Below are 18,585 nucleotides of genomic sequence, written 5' to 3' on the forward strand. Positions count from 1 at the left end.
AGGATTAATTTTATTTCAATGTGGGGGGAAGGGTAATAGCCAAGTCTATGTAGTGCCATGTTACTTGAAGTATAACCCCTGAGACAGGAACCAATCCTGAACTCATTAATGGGCAAAACTTCTCATTGAGTCAGTGTTTTAGGAATTTACTTCAGTTGACGCTTTGCCTCAGGAAAGGTGCAAGACTGAGCCACAGACTGAACTAACAAATGAAGACTTCAGAGGTTGTTCCCCCACACACAGCCGGTCCTAGACTAGACAGTTAAAATAAACAAAATAGAATACCTGCTTTCTTTTAGAATATCCTACTCAAATGAAAAGTACTGTATGCTGCCCTCTCCTGGACATCATGGCCTTTAGAGTCAATTGTGACAGCTGTCATAATTTTTTTCCTTCATCAGTTGGTACAATGAACAGCGTAATACTGGAGAACCAGTTAGTGGAAAATAACTAGTGCCGGATATGGCCAGTAAGACCATTTTGAACCCTGTCAGCTACTCAAATAAGAGGATTATTACTACACACATTATGGTACAAAATTGCAGAACTTTTGAGGAAAATGTGCCTCACAAGAGTCATAGAATCCTAGACCATTAGTAATGAAAGAGATCTAAGATGTTAGCAGATCAATTGCTTGCCTGTACAAAAATTCTTAACACCCAATGGTATTGCATGCTCCGGTGCTACTTGGCATTGCCATCGGTGTAAACTTAATACAAATGTGACTCTCTAATTAATCCCTAGTGAAATAGTTAATAAACAATACCAAACTTTCAATGTACTGTGCATACTACAGAAATAAATCTGAGCTTGTGTGCTATAACAGATTAACAGGTCACATTCCTATAATCGTTAAGGTCTATGTTTACTTCTTAAATTTCACTACTATAAGGATCAGTATGAGAACACATATGAGGGAATCTGAATTGAGACTTATTATGAAGAATAATTTATCTAATCATGGTATATTTTTAACTAGATTGCAAACAACTGTGTCCTAAAACCCATATTGGATTTCTTTAAAGCCCTTGGAAATGTAATTTCCATTATCTCCCATGATTAACTTAACATTAAGAATTTCACTGCACTAGTATTCTGCTTATTTCTTTCGGGCACATTATGCTATTTTAAAAATAATTCTGCTCCGAATTGGAGCCCTTTTGAATCTTACTGCTTTTGTAAGCATCGGGGCTCATGTGAACACTTCCTTGGTTTTGACCAGCTTGTATTGTTACCCACATAAACCTATCCAGTTTGTACATGGTTTCACATTGAATTTAGAGATAGGGTCCACACCGAAGAATAAAGGTCTGTAATTGCTCAACACTGAGCCAGAGTTTGCTCTGAAGAATCTATCTGATTGTAGTTCTATGGGCTCCTATGTCTGTCCCTATCTATACATCTACCTATGAGGAACCTTTGACATTCCTTGGTCTTCATTCTAAACAAAATCGAAGTGATTTCACTTTGTCTTGTGAACATTTCACACAGCGTTCTTTCCCAATAAGAATAAATCTAACTACCAGAACCCTAACTACAAATGTGAGTGGAACTAAGAAGATTTCACCCCTCACGTTGTCCTGGTGAAGCCCGCTTTTCACGGTATTTTCCAAAAATAGAACTTTTGCATGTTTTCTCATTGTGAGAAACAGATCATGAAGTGCCCCCATTTGGGTGGTAATCACAGCAAGCACTGCTTTGTGAATCTCATTCCCATCTTGGCTTATTCTAAATTGGCTTAATTAATTGGCTTCAACTGAAGTTGCTTCGGATTATCCCTGTGAAAGTGAGAGGAGAATCTGATGACAGAATTTCCCCCTTGTACGCTATCTTACCCAAAAAAAAAGGCTTAATTCACCCACTGTGTTATGCTAGTCTAACATCTTTGGAATGATTTCTTTGGAGTAATAATGCAGGAGAATCAGGCCCTTGTCTGTACTCTTGTCAATGTGGATTTCTCCACACTGAGACTGAACCTCTTTGGTGCATAATATTTTTGTACAAGTGGCCATACAAGATCATACAGCTTAAATCACAGGCTCAACTCAATAGAAAATTATTACTACAACAAGAATTCCAACTCAATAACAAAGCTTTTGTTTCTGGATATGTCATTATGCTATCACCCTAACTACTGTAAAAAGACTCTGAAAAAATTACAGGTATCTTTTGTCTACACTATAATTACCAGATATTTTGCTGTACCATACATTTGATAATGACATGAAAATGTCGTCATCCTGTCCTTTTATCATGAGAGACACCGCAATGTAGTAAGTCACAGTTGTGACCCTGTTAACAGCACCAAACTTATGGCTCTGTCAACATATCAGCGAATTACCTCTATTGTATTAGTAAAGTAGAAATTTGCTCCAGGCCAATCTGAAAATTGGCATGTAGAGTGACATTTCTACACCTATAGAAATAAAATAAAAAGTCAGTTGAAGCTACTTAAGCTACAGAGTAAATAAACATGAAGATGGGTCAGTTGCACACCAAAATCAACTCGATTGGTGGTAAGGTATATTTACAAGATTCAAAGTTGGAAACGTCATTGACATGAAATGTTAGCTGTTTTTTGTTTAAACAAAAATCACTGGTAATTAAAAAAAAGCTATGCCATGAATTTTCAGAAGCATCTGAGTGACCCAGGCTCTTAATTCTTATTTCAATGTGATTTAAGCATTTGGAGACTGATTTTAATTGACAGTCAGTGCTCTCAGATTTGCACATTGAAATTTTCTCTCTTAATCTATTTTGCAAAGCACTTTATATGGGCATATATTGTTTAAAAAGCCTCCTAAAAGTTTTATGGTGTCAGTTGTGCATGGGTTGGAAGTGGGGGAGCAGCACAGCTCTTATGCAGAAGGTTACATATATCTATTGGGCTGTAAGAGAAATCTCTATGGATGAAGCTGAAAATATGTGAGTTGGTTAGAAGCACTGCTCATGACATGATCAGTGCTTTACACAATGAAGAGTAGAGCGGTCAGGAATTTGTCAATTAATCTTCTTTTGTCAACAAATGCAAATTCATCAATCCAAAACCATTCCTGAAACAAGGTTGAGTTCAATGAATTTCCTGACCTGAAATAAGTTTTTTAAATTGTCAAAATGTTTTATGACCTTTTAAAATGAAAAATTCCAGTTTTCTGGTTTGAAACAACTTTTTGTTTGAAAATTAAAGCTAATTAGACTGGGGAAAGTCTTTATTCTTTTTAAAAAGGTAAAAGGTCAAAATAGAAACAAAACATTTCAAAGTCATCAAAACAATGTTTTGGTCTGAAGCCAAAAAAGTTTGGATTTCAGTTTGTGAAAATTTTGACTTTCCATCCTATTTGGTGCTGGGAAAAAATGTTGAATTCAGAAATATTTGCAGGATGAGAAAATCATTCCCACCTCTCGGTACCTCAAAGCTTTGTTGTCACAAGTCTGTATAAAAGGGCTGCAGAAGGAATGACAGCTGTTACTCCATGTACACAATGCTTAATAAAGATATTGGTGCTGCACTGGTGCATTCATCTTTCACTCCAGTTTTGATTATAGGGGCTCTATCCAGCCAGCTCCCTCCTACTAAAATTGGGTCTTTAAAGCATATGTATTAATGGTTAAAGAGGCACATCAGGAGCATATTAAGACACACACACACAGAGCTAAATCTTCATGAGGAGACCAGAAAAGCACCAGTTCTGTAGAATGTCAATGTTAACATTACTACAATGAAAATAATTAAACTAGAACAACTACATTTAAATCAATGTTAACACTCTGACCAACCCCACCTGGTGCGTAACTAATGATGTTGCCACTAGTTTCCTTCTCAGTCAAGTTCCACAGAGCAGAGCTATTGAAAAATAGCTTTCTTTCAGAATTCTGTAAGGATCTCTATACTAAAATCCCCAAAGTATACTTTGCAAGACTTGGCCTTATGAACATCTTTAATGTAATTTTTGAATCATAAGTAGCACAGCCCACTAGAGAAATAAAGATGCTTTTAAAATAAAAATATAGGGCACATTTTCAATTGGACAACAATGCATATTCCAGATTCAGGCCCCCAGTTTTGCACATGCACTTTTTGGCATGCACACATCTGAGCCTGTAAGTGTAGACAAATGTGGATGGTTGGCGGTCTAGCCACTCCCATGCCTTATACAAATGTCATAAGAAAAGCCTGATTAAACACCACTGACATTCAATAAAATTGCTTTTGCTGTTGCGCATACTGATTGCCAGTGCCCAGCACAGGTAACTGTATGCTCAATGACTGAACAACAAATGGTAAAAGTGCAAAAGAGAAAATAAAATTTCACTGCAGTTGGGAGAAATCTTGAAAAACCCTGTGTTAAACCCTAGTCCTCTGAACTGCTGAGCAGCATGCTTAGCTCCTCGTCACGTCAGCAGGCTGCTTGTCACCTTGCCAGACTGGGCCACTCGTGAATATAGTAGGAAGCAGCCAAAGAGAAATAATATTGGGTTGATGCCAGTTATTGATTTGAGGAATGAACTATAGTGAGAATGCAAAATGCAGTGTAGGAGCTGCAATGGGACAGTGTGGAAGCTTGAGGGACACTTATCTATTCCCTTTTACTAGCAGAACAAATAATGTACAGGGAGAGCATGTTTTTTTGCTTGGGCAGTTTCTGCTGGATATATCTGCTAACAGGAATATCAAAAATATTGTGCCCTACAGTGTTCCTTTAGTACTCCATCGTGCACCCACCTTTCCAAGGCTATTCATAATAAGTCAGTCCAATGAATACAACTACTTTCTACACAGCATCCCACAGTGCTTTACAAAGTAGAACAAAACACGTAATGATAAACATAAAATAGTCATATATGGCACAGTAATAAGCAGTAATATAACAAAAACACAAGTATCATTGCTATAATGAGATGAATAGAAATTAAAACTCTATATCCAGCATTCCTTCTCTTAAACTTTGGGAAAGTTCAGACCCTCTGATCTGAAGTTTTTGGCTCAGGTAGCAGTGCTACCTAAACTGGTCAAGTCCTGCAAAACATTTTCTGCAAACGTTCCTTTACATTTTTGAAATAAATTCTCTCTAACTGTGTCCTTTTTGTATTCACATTGTAGCAATTTAATTTACTGGAAGAATATCGATGGTGCCAGATCATTATAAGGGGATATTCATGGAAAGCAAATTCTGAATTTGTAATTGCAAATGTTTGCATCTGAAACCTGATTTTTTTTAAGCTTACTTCATTCAAATTATGTCTACTGTGCAGCTGGAAGTGTTGACTAGTCCTCTGACTGGTAGAGGTACATGCACTAGCCTGAGCACAAAATAGCCTGGCTGCTGCAGAGTACAACCCCATCCAAGAGGATTCTCTGCACCTTGAAGTCTTTAAACCATGATTTGAGGACTTCAATAGCTCAGACATAGGTAAGAGGTTTATCGCAGGAGTGGGTGGGTGAGATTCTGTCGCCTGCATTGTGCAGGAGGTCAGACTAGATGATCAGAATGGTCCCTTCTGACCTTAGTATCTATGAATCTATGAATGCTAGGTATATACTCAGGTGGCTAGCCCAAGCCACCTCTTGTGTTGCTGCAGCCACACTGCTGGTTTTTTACATTCTAGCTCGAGCAGAGATATCCATGCTTGGAACTGCAGCTGAGAGGTGTAATGTAGAAACACCCCCCCCCCCACAATGAGTGAAACAGAAATACACTTTGGTATGAAAAATTTCACCCACTTCTATTTGTTAGCTTTTGGTATAATGCAAGTGTTGCCACAACCTGACTCCCAGCCCTGCACACAAATGTCCAGCTCGAGTTTAGTGATGTCTTGAAACTGGAGCTAGCTGACTCATAGGGGTGGCGGGTTGAAGCTCAAGTGCTGCTGACTCTCAAGCTTAGTAAAGCAGTGGGGATAATCCTACAGCTTCTCTATGCTCAAGTGTTGTTTTGCAGTGAGGCTGTTCTCACTAGAGCTAGGCTAATTCCAGAGGAGTTAACTTAAGTGTAGCTAATGCTGTAGTGAGCATAAATCCGGTAAAAAGAGTCCCCTCCTAATGCCCACGTGGGCATAAATCATTCCAGCTAGGAGGCATAGCTGGCTGTATTGTCTGACTGAGCTGGCTACACCATCCCATGGAAATAGGGGAGGGACTGTGAACTTCTGATGTTCAATCCATCCCAGAGCTCTCACAGAGGTGGGATGGTTTTCCCTCATCTCCAATGCTGGCTGAGGAAAAATGAGACCGTATTTATGGTATTTGGTTATGTTGAGTGCAATGATACCTTTAGCCTGGAAATGGGTTAAAATCAATGGCAATTTGTATATATTCAGTATTGCCAACCCTGAGCATTCAAAAATCATAAGTCATGCTCAAAAGAATGTGTGTCTTTTTATTCTCTTCTGTTACTTTTAACAATGAGACAAGGTGGGTGAGGTAATATTGGCCCAAGTTCTGAAAGCTTTTGCATCTCACGGAGCTCTTCTTCAGATCTTAACAATCTAATTAAATGATTCCAGGATACCAAATACCATGATTCACAATAAGATTGTGAAGGTTGGCAATAGCGTTTTGTGTAAAAGAAAAGTTAAAATGGTAGGAACAGTGCCAAATTGGACCACCGCGGGAGTTGTTGATTATGCTGCCTGTCTGTCAGATTAGCAGCATTGCTCTGGGAAGCAAGGGGATGGGAAGAGGAAGGAAATTTGACCTGGGAAAGAAATAAAGACGACATAAGACTTGTAGCAAAGTGGATATAGGCCTTTTGCCATGACTGTGGAATTTTTCGTTCTATTGGGTAAACTATTGGACAGTCAGAAAAGTCAAAGGGATTTAGGGCGAACCAAAGTTTGGAAGAGCTCTAAATGGGAAGGGGAGCCCTGCTCAAGATGCAACAGCAGAAGTTACTGTAAGTAACTGTTTCAGTCTCATCACCAGAAAATACTATTGATAATATTCAAGCAAGTATTTGTGCCTGTATATTTCTGCCAACCCTCCCTTCCATTCAGATTGCAACATTGGCCAATGCTTTAATGGGGCAGTCTGCCCCAAGCAAGGTATTAATTCAAAACAGTCAACTCAGAAATGAAATCAATTCTATGGGAAAAAGGAAAAACAAAAATCCATGCAAGTGAAAAAAGAGCCAAACCATTGATAACCTTCCAGTCCATGAATGAATGCCAACTTATCCTTAGGTTTCAGAGTAGCAGCCGTGTTAGTCTGTATTCGCAAAAAGAAAAGGAGTACTTGTGGCACCTTAGAGACTAACAAATTTATTAGAGCATAAGCTTTCGTGAGCTACAGCTCACTTCATCGGATGAAGTGAGCTGTAGCTCACGAAAGCTTATGCTCTAATAAATTTGTTAGTCTCTAAGGTGCCACAAGTACTCCTTTTCTTTTTGCGAACTTATCCTTAGGCAGTGAAATACCCAATAGATAATTCAAAACTTTGAAAGGCATCCATATCATCGCTCATCCATACAAGGGAAAAGACAGATAATGCTTTTGATGGTGGGCTGGGTTTTTTATTAATAAAAAAAGTCTCCTAAAATAAAGTGGATCGCAAGATAAATTTCCATTCTCTCTGCCAAAGACACATTTACACAAGAGGCCTGTGCTCTACCCAATACAAATGTGTTACCCTGCAACAATTCTCCAGGATCCTAGTGCCCCAGGAGAGCTAATAAAGGTAGCTAACAAAATCCCATACAGATGAACTATGGCAATGAGCATGAAGGAATGTTCTACAGATGGATAAGTGGGAGTTTTGTATATGGCCACTGTGTGTGTGTGCACATGCGCATGTGTGCTGGTGGGGGATGGGAGGGAGTAAATCCCACAATTGTACAAAAAAAGCACCGTCCATGTCAACTGTCTCCTTCATAACATGAGCAGGAAGCAATCCAGACATGTCACTCTCACTTTCTGCCTCTTTTTTTTTTTTCTTTTCTTTTGCCACAACTAGGGAGACAGAGTGAAGTTTGTTCTGGCTGAAAGCTGATGGACACAGGTGGTACCAGCAGCTGCAAGCTTTTTAGCTCTTGTTGGCTCCACTTATTAGAACATGTATTGTATGTTTAATACATTGCATCTCATTGTGTGGAAACAACAGTTTGAGGCTGGCAGAGCAGGGCTTGTTGGTTCACTATTGTCTCTCATATTACTGTGTGAGAGAAGGTGAAGGTAAAGGCTGCTCCTTATTAGGATAATTAGAAGCTGGGACTCCAGAAGAAAAATTGGTAGCACTGCAAAAAAAAAAAAAGCAGCTGCCCTTGATTGCAGTAACACATTAGACACTATAAGGTAGCTGTGCCAATCTGCATTTTGCAACAGTGAGTAATGGAAAGTGAATTTTCAAGGTGGTATTATGGGGGGGTCAAATTTTTGCCATCTGAAATGGGCTGAAATTATTTTTTAAAAAATGCTTGTGTCTCTGAGTAGAGAACTGTTGGGAGGCCCATGAGTGATGGGGTATTTACCTCCTCTCTGCCCTTTTGGCCATAGGCATTACCATATAGCTTTGCAGTGTTAGACAATGCTGTTTGACTGTGACACATTTGGAGGAGGGGCTTCCAGTAATAATAAGAGTTGATTCAGGTTGAATCACTATGGTTTGCAGTAACTCACGGGCACTTTATGGATAGCGGTTGATAACTAAGGGAAGTTACTGTCTAGACTGCGTATTTGTAGTAGCTCTCTAATTAGAATATGTTGTTTATTAGTGGTTTCTGAGTACCCTTTGCTGTAAAAATCAATAGACCTGCTTCTGATCTCACACTTGTTTTAAACGACTGTCTATTGACTGCCATTAAATTTGTCCTGATTTACACCATACTGAGAACAGGTTTCAGAGTAGCAGCCGTGTTAGTCTGTATCCGCAAAAAGAACAGGAAGACTTGTGGCACCTTAGAGAACAGAATGTCACTCAGCATCTTGATTTGAGCTTAAGTTTTTGTGAGCTATAGCTCACTGCAGTGAAGTGAACTGAAGTGAGCTGTAGCTCACGAAAGCTTATGCTCAAATAAATTTGTTAGTCTCTAAGGTGCCACAAGTCCTCCTTTTCTTTTTGCGAATACAGACTAACACGGCTGCTACTGTGAAACTCAGCATCTTCTGTTTGTTGGGGAGAGTGCATGTGGTGGGGAGGCCAATATATGTTTGTATTTTAAATTAAGAGCCAAAGCCTGCTTGGCTTACTCTTCCAAACAGTCTGACTTCATGGAGATCACTCCCATGAACAAGGAAAAAAACAAGATTTAGCTTTATCTATGAACCTTATTTGAAAGATCCTTGAAAGAAAAGTTTCAAAGCATAGTCCACAATAACTAGAAGTAGTCACTAATGATACAAGATACCATCCAGTACTCCTTACTCAGATCAAACCCCCACAGCTTTAACTTCACCTACTGTTGATTCTCTGTGAAGGGCAAGAGATGTGTGTGCTTAACTCCCATGGATATCGATATATGTGTGCACAGAGCAAGGTCTATATATAGTCCTGTGTTTCAAGATCACAAAGAGAGAGAGAGAGAGAGAGAGAGAGAGAGAGAGAATCATTCTGATCCACATTAACGTGTTAAAATTCTCTGTGGGCAAGTTGGAATACTATGCGGATTTTGACGTATTTGAAAAATTATGCTCAAGCACTTGTCAAAGTCACTGTTAACAATTTATTGGGATTGTTCTCCGCATAAAACTCCAATAATATGAAAAACTGAAGTTGTGTAATGTACACTTTCATTCATTTTGCATGATGAAGACTTATTCTCATAAAACCATATTCTATCCTAGGTCTTTGTGTAAAATTCCCACTGTCAGCAATGGAAGTTGTACAAATGGTTCTGGGGTGGAATGAATAATATATATACAACAACTGGTACTTTTGATTTTTTTTCAAAAAGAAAAGGAGTACTTGTGGCACCTTAGAGACTAACAAATTTATTAGAGCATAAGCTTTCGTGAGCTACAGCTCATCGGATGCATCCGATGAAGTGAGCTGTAGCTCACGAAAGCTTATGCTCTAATAAATTTGTTAGTCTCTAAGGTGCCACAAGTTCTCCTTTTCTTTTTGCGAATACAGACTAACACGGCTGCTACTCTGAAACCTTTGATTTTTTTTAAAATCCACCACATACCTTAGATTGTGAGAATACAGATTTTAAGTCTGAGTTCAATATTTGGTAATGTTAGGAGCTGTCTGCTTAACTGTTACAAAATACATGGATTAGATTTATGTAAGATTAAAATAGTACATATTGAAATGTTAGATGCAGTATATAATGAGGTATTTATGGAAGCCTGATATATTAGTAAGGGAAAGGTAACACTTTCGGTCAAGACTATAAGCTTGATTCTCCCCTCACACTTGGTGTGCAATTGTATCACCTAATTTACATTGGTGTGAGAGAAGGCCCATTGTATGTTTTCCTCTGGCATACATAGGAGAAAAAAGTACTTGAAAAGTCACAGTTCACAATAAACAGCCACCTTCCAGGCCTTAAAAATTGCAGTGAAGAGATTAAGTAGATATTCTGCCCTCTATTACAACATAGAGCTACATGTATTTGATACTAACACAGCAGTGTAACTTCAGCAAGCACATGGTATAGTATTTTTCTGATCCACTGAATGCTGAAGTATACTACAGTGTGTACTGTCAGATTAATGCACTTTAGCTATAACTGAAAGCAAAACTTGATGTAAAATACATTCAGCTTGTTTGACTCAGAGTATTTTATTCTTTTCTCAATGCTGTTCCCATACTAAATATAGAAAATTAATATTACCCAATTATTAACACACTTCTCAATTATCTCAAGCAGTCATCCCCAAATGTGACACAGGAACAGAGGGCTACAGAAATGAAGTGATGAACTGTGACTTCTTATCCAAGTCGATGGATCATGCCAATCATTAGAACCAAGTTTTCCAATGTGCAGATTAACATTTCCTGAGACATTAAGTCAAGTCATTCTGAACACAGCTTGATTACTAGATGTAATCAAAGCCAGGCCTGCTATTTTGAGTCAGTTTTTTCCAGCCAGAATAAGCACTGTTATTACCCATTCTTGCTTTTCCTGGTTTTTATCTGATTTACAGGCTGGAAAAGCAGAAATGTCATAAGCAACAGAGAGAAAAGTAGGCTAAGTAGAAACTTGCCGTGGATTTGGCCTCATTTCACTCACACCTTTCCCTGTATAGCAAATAGACTCCTGAGAGAAAGCATCAATGCCATGTAAATCTAATTGGAAAAGTAATAAACAGAAAGCTACATGGATGGTTTTCTTGTTACTTATAACCCTGGAAGTAGCCTAAAAATTGAATCTGTTTTCATTGAATCTCTTATAACAGGTTTAGGAATGGGAAGGGTAAGAAAAAAAATCCATGCTTTTCCTGACTCCTCATGGCATAAGCATTTATTGGCACATACAACAATCATCAGTAGAACATGAGCTGGTAGTGTTTGCAATTTTCTTTCAATTTTCCCCTGTGTTCCTTATATTGAATCTAGAGGGTATTTTCTGTCTCATTTAAAAAAAAAAATTAGTAGGGTTTGTAGACTGACTAATTAAAATCATGAGACAACAAGTTGATAGAGCTTTTGGAGAAAAGTCCGCCTTCAAAATGTTAACTGTCCATTGTACTATGCTTTGGAATAGAACTGGGAATAGGTCTGGACTCTATAATGGATACCGAACTAAAAAATCAGAGGGGGTGATGCCATCACCAGATGGGAGATGAAAATAGAGGAAAAGGATGTTTTAAAATAACACAGAGCCAAATCTTTAATCAGTTTTTATTTACTACAGACTGAGGCAAAGGTTCTTTCGTTATAATACTGGTACCTGTATCTATATTTTGTAGAACTTTACATGTTGAAAGAAGAGTAAAGATATTAACTATTTAATCCCCATGTTAGTAGTATTATCTGTATTTTATGGTTGGATACTGTGGCATGAAGATGGAGTGACTTACCCACATCTGGTCAATGAATAAGTGGCATGACCAGATTTAGAACTCAGAACCCATTGATGTCTAGCCCAGGTTTTTTGCTATCAGCCTGTTGAAGTTTATGGGTGTTGGCCTGAGTAAGGCGCTCAAGAACTGACTTACATTTGAATCATGAAATTGGTATCTGTAAAGATAAGGTGAAGCAGGTGACATCTCAGTATGGGAAATGGGTGTTTGTAACAGCACAATCTAACACTAGCTAGCTTACAATAAGAATAACTATGTAAGGTTGATTTTTTCTAGTTCCCTGATGAAAGAGCTAGGACATCTTGTTTGGGACAAGTCAAGTTAAAACCTTCACTTCTTTGTCCACTTCTTAGAGTGACTTTACTATATTTAAATTGATCCCTGGATGCTATTGGTTAGCTGGCCTTTTTACAGAATGGTGATGGACATTCCATTACACTATATGTTGGTTAAGACACAAACTTCCTAAAGCAATGGAAAATCTATTCATTTGGTAATGCCAGTTGGGGTCTAATGGATAGAGATAAGAAGTGAGAGTTTTTCTGTGCTAGCATAACATAAATGTCTATTACCATTACAGATTTCTGATCCTTATTCTTCCACTGTCTTGTTGTATGACCTTGGGCAAATCATTTAACAAGCCAAATTATCTGTTTACTCAACTTTAAGCTAGGTATAATAATACTTGCTTGCTTCATAGGGGCTGATTAAGTTTAATTTATGCTTGTTTTTGAAGAGCCTTGGTTGAAAGGCACTACAAAAGTACAGAGTGCTGTTTTTATTTTATCTTCTCTTTCTGTCCTCTATCCTCTGTTTATTATGTCTTCTTAGTATTTTGTTTTGCACAAGCCGATCAACAGCTCTTTCAAAACATAAAGAGGCATATATCAACAAGGAGGCAATATTATTACAGAAAAAATACTCCCTAGGGTAAAATTCAGCCTGGTACAGACATAAGTAGTGCATAGCTCCCAGACAAAAGAAAGAATTTGTTGTGTTATGCAGGTTGACCATGCAAACACATTTTTTTATTGCAAATTGTGCCATAGACTAACATATCATCTAATTCTTAGTAATAAATGCTGATAGTGCTGTCTGTCTTTAGCAATAGTTGTGGTATCTGATGCATAAAGAACACAAGCCGTTGCCATTCCCAGTCAATATCTTGAGATCTACAGTCATTTGTTCTGTAAAGAGTAGAGAGAGAAGCATTAGAGAAATCTCATCTCTTTTAGGTCTCTGCCAAGAGCCTGCAATTTATGTGGCTCAAATATGGGGGTGAAATCCTGGCCCCGCTGATGTCAATGGCAATACTTCTATTAACTTTAATGGGGACGTGATTTTACCCTAAATGTGTATTTTTCTTTCTCCTTTTTACTATTACTAGTAGGGTATCAATAAGGCCTGCCAGGTATACATCCTCTATACCACACTGGGGTTAATAGAAGAAACCACTGGGGTAAGACAGTATTGGGGAATGATGAGGAGTAATAAGATTAAATTAAGAAAGGAAGTTTTATTATTAAATTATTAGATTATGGAATAATCGCCCTAGAGATATGATGGAAGCACCATCCTTTGAGACATTTAAAACTAGACATAACAGGACCTTAAAGGCTTGATCCTGCCCACTGAAGTCAGTGCTAAAGATGAGACAAGGCACTAAATAACCTTTCCCAGACCTGAAGAAGAGCTCTGTGTAGCTTGAAAGCTTGTCTCTCTCACCAACAGCAGTTGGTCCAATAAAAGATCTTGTCTTTCTAATATCCTGGGACCATCATGGCTACAACAACACTGCATATAACCTCTTTGTGACCATTTACTCATTAAAATGGGGATAATGAGTGACACTCGTCCACCTTTGTAAAGCACTTTGAGATCTGTAACGTTTTAGAATATGCTTAATTATTGCTCATGATGTATGAGGCAAAGAATGCAGCTTGATTTTTCCAGTCCTAAACTGACTTTGCACTGTGCTGGCACTGAATAGTGTCTTTTGAACGGTGCAGTAAGCAGATTGCATATGAAAGTAGAAGAGAATACACACACAACCCTCCAGTGTCATTCCCTCACTCCCATCACTTCTCAGAGTATGAATAAACATTATAATAGTTTCAGAAACTACAGCTGCATCTCTACCATTTCTCCTTTTATACTCCACAGTAAAAAGACCTTGTTCTTCCACAATGTATGTATTTCTTTATCATTTTATTGATGATGTTGATGGTAAAGGCAAGAACTGTGATGCAGAAGATCTAGGATCAATTACTGGTTCTGCCACAGACTTTCTGATTGGCCTGGGACAAGTCAACTAATACCTTTGTGATTTCATTCCCTATCTGTAAAATGGGGATAATGACACTTCCTTTGTCCAACTATCTAGAGGCAGGGACTGTCTCTTATTTGCATGTGAACAGCATCTAGCACAGTGCTAGGCTGGTACTCAGGAAACCTGACTCTGCCATTAGCCTGCTGGGTGACCTTGGGCAAGTCACTTCGCCTCTCTGTGCCTTGGTTTCCCCATCTGTAAAGTTGGGTTAATGACACTGACCTCTTCTGTAAATTATTTGGAGATCTACAGATGGAAAGCACTATATAAGAGCTAGGTATTGTTATAACGTGTATTACACTACCCTCTAGGAATTCCAGTTGGGTCTGGGTTCTCATTGTGCTACACACTCACATTATATGCTAGATTCTGCCCGCAAATGGCTACAGTCCAAACAGCCAAAGGAAATACTGAAGCACAGAGTGAGTGATTTGTCCCAGGTCACACTGGAAGTTTGTGGCAGGGCTAGGAATTGATCCCAGCTTTTCTCAGTCCCAGTTTAGTGCCTTAACCACACAACCATCCTTCCTCCTCCTCACTGTAAAGATACTTTGCATACATTGAGTAATTCCATTTTATGACTTTTCCTGTGTAAGTAATTACCATAGTTGCCAGAAAGATGTGGAACAGGGGCCTCCCAATCTTTTAGTGCTACACCAATACAATATCAGTAGTAGTAATAATAATAGCCCAAGCCAGGGGCTATACACAGAATTCAGGGGGAAGAAATCCCCTCACAGAACACCAGCAGAACTATTTTTCTGGCTTCTACTCCAGCCTCAAAACTTGGGTAGCATCTGTGCCACTTCTACGTTCCCCATACTCCACAAGGGTAATGGCTGGCGAATTTATGCTGTGGATGATCAATGAGCCCCTTCCCTGCTCTTCCACTAAATCACCAGGGTATGTTGGTACACACAGCGGGCACACTCCCTCTGTGATTCCTCATATTTTTCCCCTCCATCGTGCAGTGCAACCACCCCTAGCACTGGCAGAGCTCTCTGGGACCAGGGAGATGGGGAGAGGCAGGAAAGGAGGGAGATTTGCTCCGCCATAAATAAAGCTGTCTGAGAAACAGACACGGTATATTTAATCAGTTTGTTTTTAGCTTTTCTTAACTGAAGAAACAGCTTTGTCAGTTGATTCTCCACATAATTATAGAGCTAGTGCACAGCACCTTCTCTGCTGGTGGAAAGCTAGAACATACTTGCAGAGTTATTAGTATTCTTGTATAGTTGTTTGCTGTCTGCTGGGGCAATTATCTTGCTGTAATTTAGGTCACTAATGATATTATAAGATGGTTTGATGATGGTGTAATTTCTTTTGATGATGTTGTTACTGGATATATCAGCTGGTTTTGAAACCATAAAACACAAGATTTCATATCTTCCCAGAGAGGAGGAAGGGAAGAAAGGGTGGTGGCCGTGAGGCGGTAGGGGTTGAGGGGGAGAAACAATCAATGCTGTGCTGATCTGCTATTTGGAGTGAATGATCATTTCTTAGCATGGCAGAGCTGGCAGCAGTGCTTCTCCTATCAGGATTTTGACTGTGCTTCTGTGCTTATCTCTCAGCACGACCAGTGAAATCTGTGAGCTCACACTACAAGCCACGGTATCCTGTCAGGTTTGAAATTATTTCCGACAGGCTGCAAAAACAATTGGCCCCTCACTTCAGCTGCTTTTACACTAGTTGAAGTCTAATTTATAAGATAGATCATTCGCTTCACTGGTTCTGTCCCTGATACTTTTCAAGCGATGGCTGGTGTTCATGACTCTTGTTGTGCGTGCCAGACTTTTTTTTTTTCTTTTTCCTTTTTTTCAATTCGCATCCCTTTTTGGTAGAGACAACTTTTTTTATTTAGCAGATTATTGCTGTGCAGGTAGCTCATTGTTCATGTGCAGTTTGACCTTCGCACACTTAGCAAGCTGATTTGACCAAGCTTTAGTTATAATGCTCTTCAGTAAGCTTGATTTAGGAAGTAGCTTTTAATTCTTTATGTTCCACCCTCTTTAATACAGTAAGTGCGAGTTTGATTTTCACCCCAAGAGGCAATGTACAATTAGTGTTAGAGTGGTGCTGGGCATGTAAAGCAGCAACATTTTTTAGTGATGGTATTAAACAATAGCCTAAGAGCTAGGAGATTACTATTATTATGGAAGAAGATGGCTATCCAATTGTAAGCAAGTTCCTTCCAGTCCCCAGGGGAATACAAATGTAGACTGGGATTTTCAAAGGAGTCCAAGACACCCAACTCCCACTGACTTACAATTGAAAATCTGACCCTTAACTTTTGGATGAAGCATAAAGATGAGATCACTTGTGGTCTTTAAAGCTCCCATTTATAGTGGTGTGAAATAGTCACAATGAAATAGGAAAAAATCAGGATTTGAATGTGTTTTCATTCCACTGTGAATTCAGGTTTCAGAGTATCAACCGTGTTAGTCTGTATTTGCAAAAATAAAGGAGTACTTGTGGCACCTTAGAGACTAACAAATTTATTTGAGCATAAGCTTTGTGAGCTACAGCTCACTTCATCGGATGCATTTGGTGGAAACTACAGAGGGGAGATTTATATACACACACAGAGAACATGAAACAATGGGTTTTATCATACACACTGTAAGGAGAGTGATCACTTAAGATGAGCCATCACCAAGGTAGGCTATTTCCAGCAGTTAACAAGATCATCTGAGGAACAGTGGGGTGTGGGGTGGGGCGTTCTGGATACTCTCATAAAGAACCAACCTTCCACACAAACTTCCTCGTGGCTGGACTTTACAAAAACTAGACAAGCCATTTACAACACACACTTTGCTTCTCTACAAAAGAAAAAGGACACTAAGCTATCTAAACTACTACATGCCACAAGGGGCCACAACAGTGATTCCCGTAACCCACCCAGCAATATTGTTAATCTATCCAACTATACTCTTAACCCAGCAGAAGAATCTGTCCTATCTCGGGGCCTCTCCTTTTGCCCCTCCACCCCCACGAACATGATAGAGTTCTGTGGTGACCTAGAATCCTATTTTCGACGTCTCCAACTCAAGGAATATTTCCAACACACCTCTGACCAACATATTAACCCACAGAGACCTTCCTAGCAACACTACAAAAAGAAGGATTCTGGGTGGACTCCTCCTGAAGGTCGAAACAGCAGACTGGACTTCTACATAGAGTGCTTCTGCCGATGTGCACGGGCTGAAATTGTGGAAAAGCAGCATCACTTGCCCCATAACCTTAGCCGTGCAGAACACAATGCCATCCACAGCCTCAGAAACAACTCTGACATCATAATCAAAAAGGCTGACAAAGGAGGTACTGTCGTCATCATGAATAGGTCGGATTATGAACAAGAGGCTACTAGGCAGCTCTCTAACACCACTTTCTACAAGCCATTGCCCTTTGATCCCACTGAGAGTTACCAAAAGAAACTACAGCATTTGCTCAAGAAACTCCCTGAAAAAGCACAAGAACAAATCCGCACAGACACACCCCTAGAACCCTGACCTGGGGTATTCTATCTGCTACCCAAGATCCATAAACCTGGAAATCCTGGATACCCGATCATCTCAGGCATTGGCACCCTGACAGCAGGATTGTCTGGCTATGTAGACTCCCTCCTCAGGCCCTACGTTACCAGCACTCCCAGCTATCTTCGAGACACCACTGACTTCCTGAGGAAACTACAATCCATTGATGATCTTCCTAAAAACACCATCCTAGCCACTATGGATGTAGAAGCCCTCTACACCAACATTCCCCACAAAGATGGACTACAAGCCGTCAGGAACAGTATCCCCGATAATGTCATGACTAACCTGGTGGCTGAACTTTGTGACTTTGTCCTGACCCATAACTATTTCACATTTGGTGACAATGTATACCTTCAAATCAGTGGCACTGTGATGGGTACCCGCATGGCCCCACAGTATGCCAACATTTTTATGGCTGACTTAGAACGACGCTTCCTCAGCTCTCGTCTCCTAATGCCCCTACTCTACTTGCGCTACATTGATGACATCTTCATCATCTGGACCCATGGAAAAGAAGCCCTTGAGGAATTCCACCATGATTTCAACAATTTCCATCCCACCATCAACCTCAGCCTGGACCAGTCCACACAAGAGATCCACTTCCTGGACACTACGGTGCTAATACGCGATGGTCACATAATCATCACCCTATATCGGAAACCTACTGACCGCTATTCCTACCTACATGCCTCTAGCTTTCATCCAGATCATACCACACGATCCATTGTCTACAGCCAAGCGCTACGATATAACCGCAT

Source organism: Dermochelys coriacea, chromosome 2 (assembly GCF_009764565.3).
Source record: "Dermochelys coriacea isolate rDerCor1 chromosome 2, rDerCor1.pri.v4, whole genome shotgun sequence".
Lineage (NCBI taxonomy): Eukaryota > Metazoa > Chordata > Testudines > Dermochelyidae > Dermochelys > Dermochelys coriacea.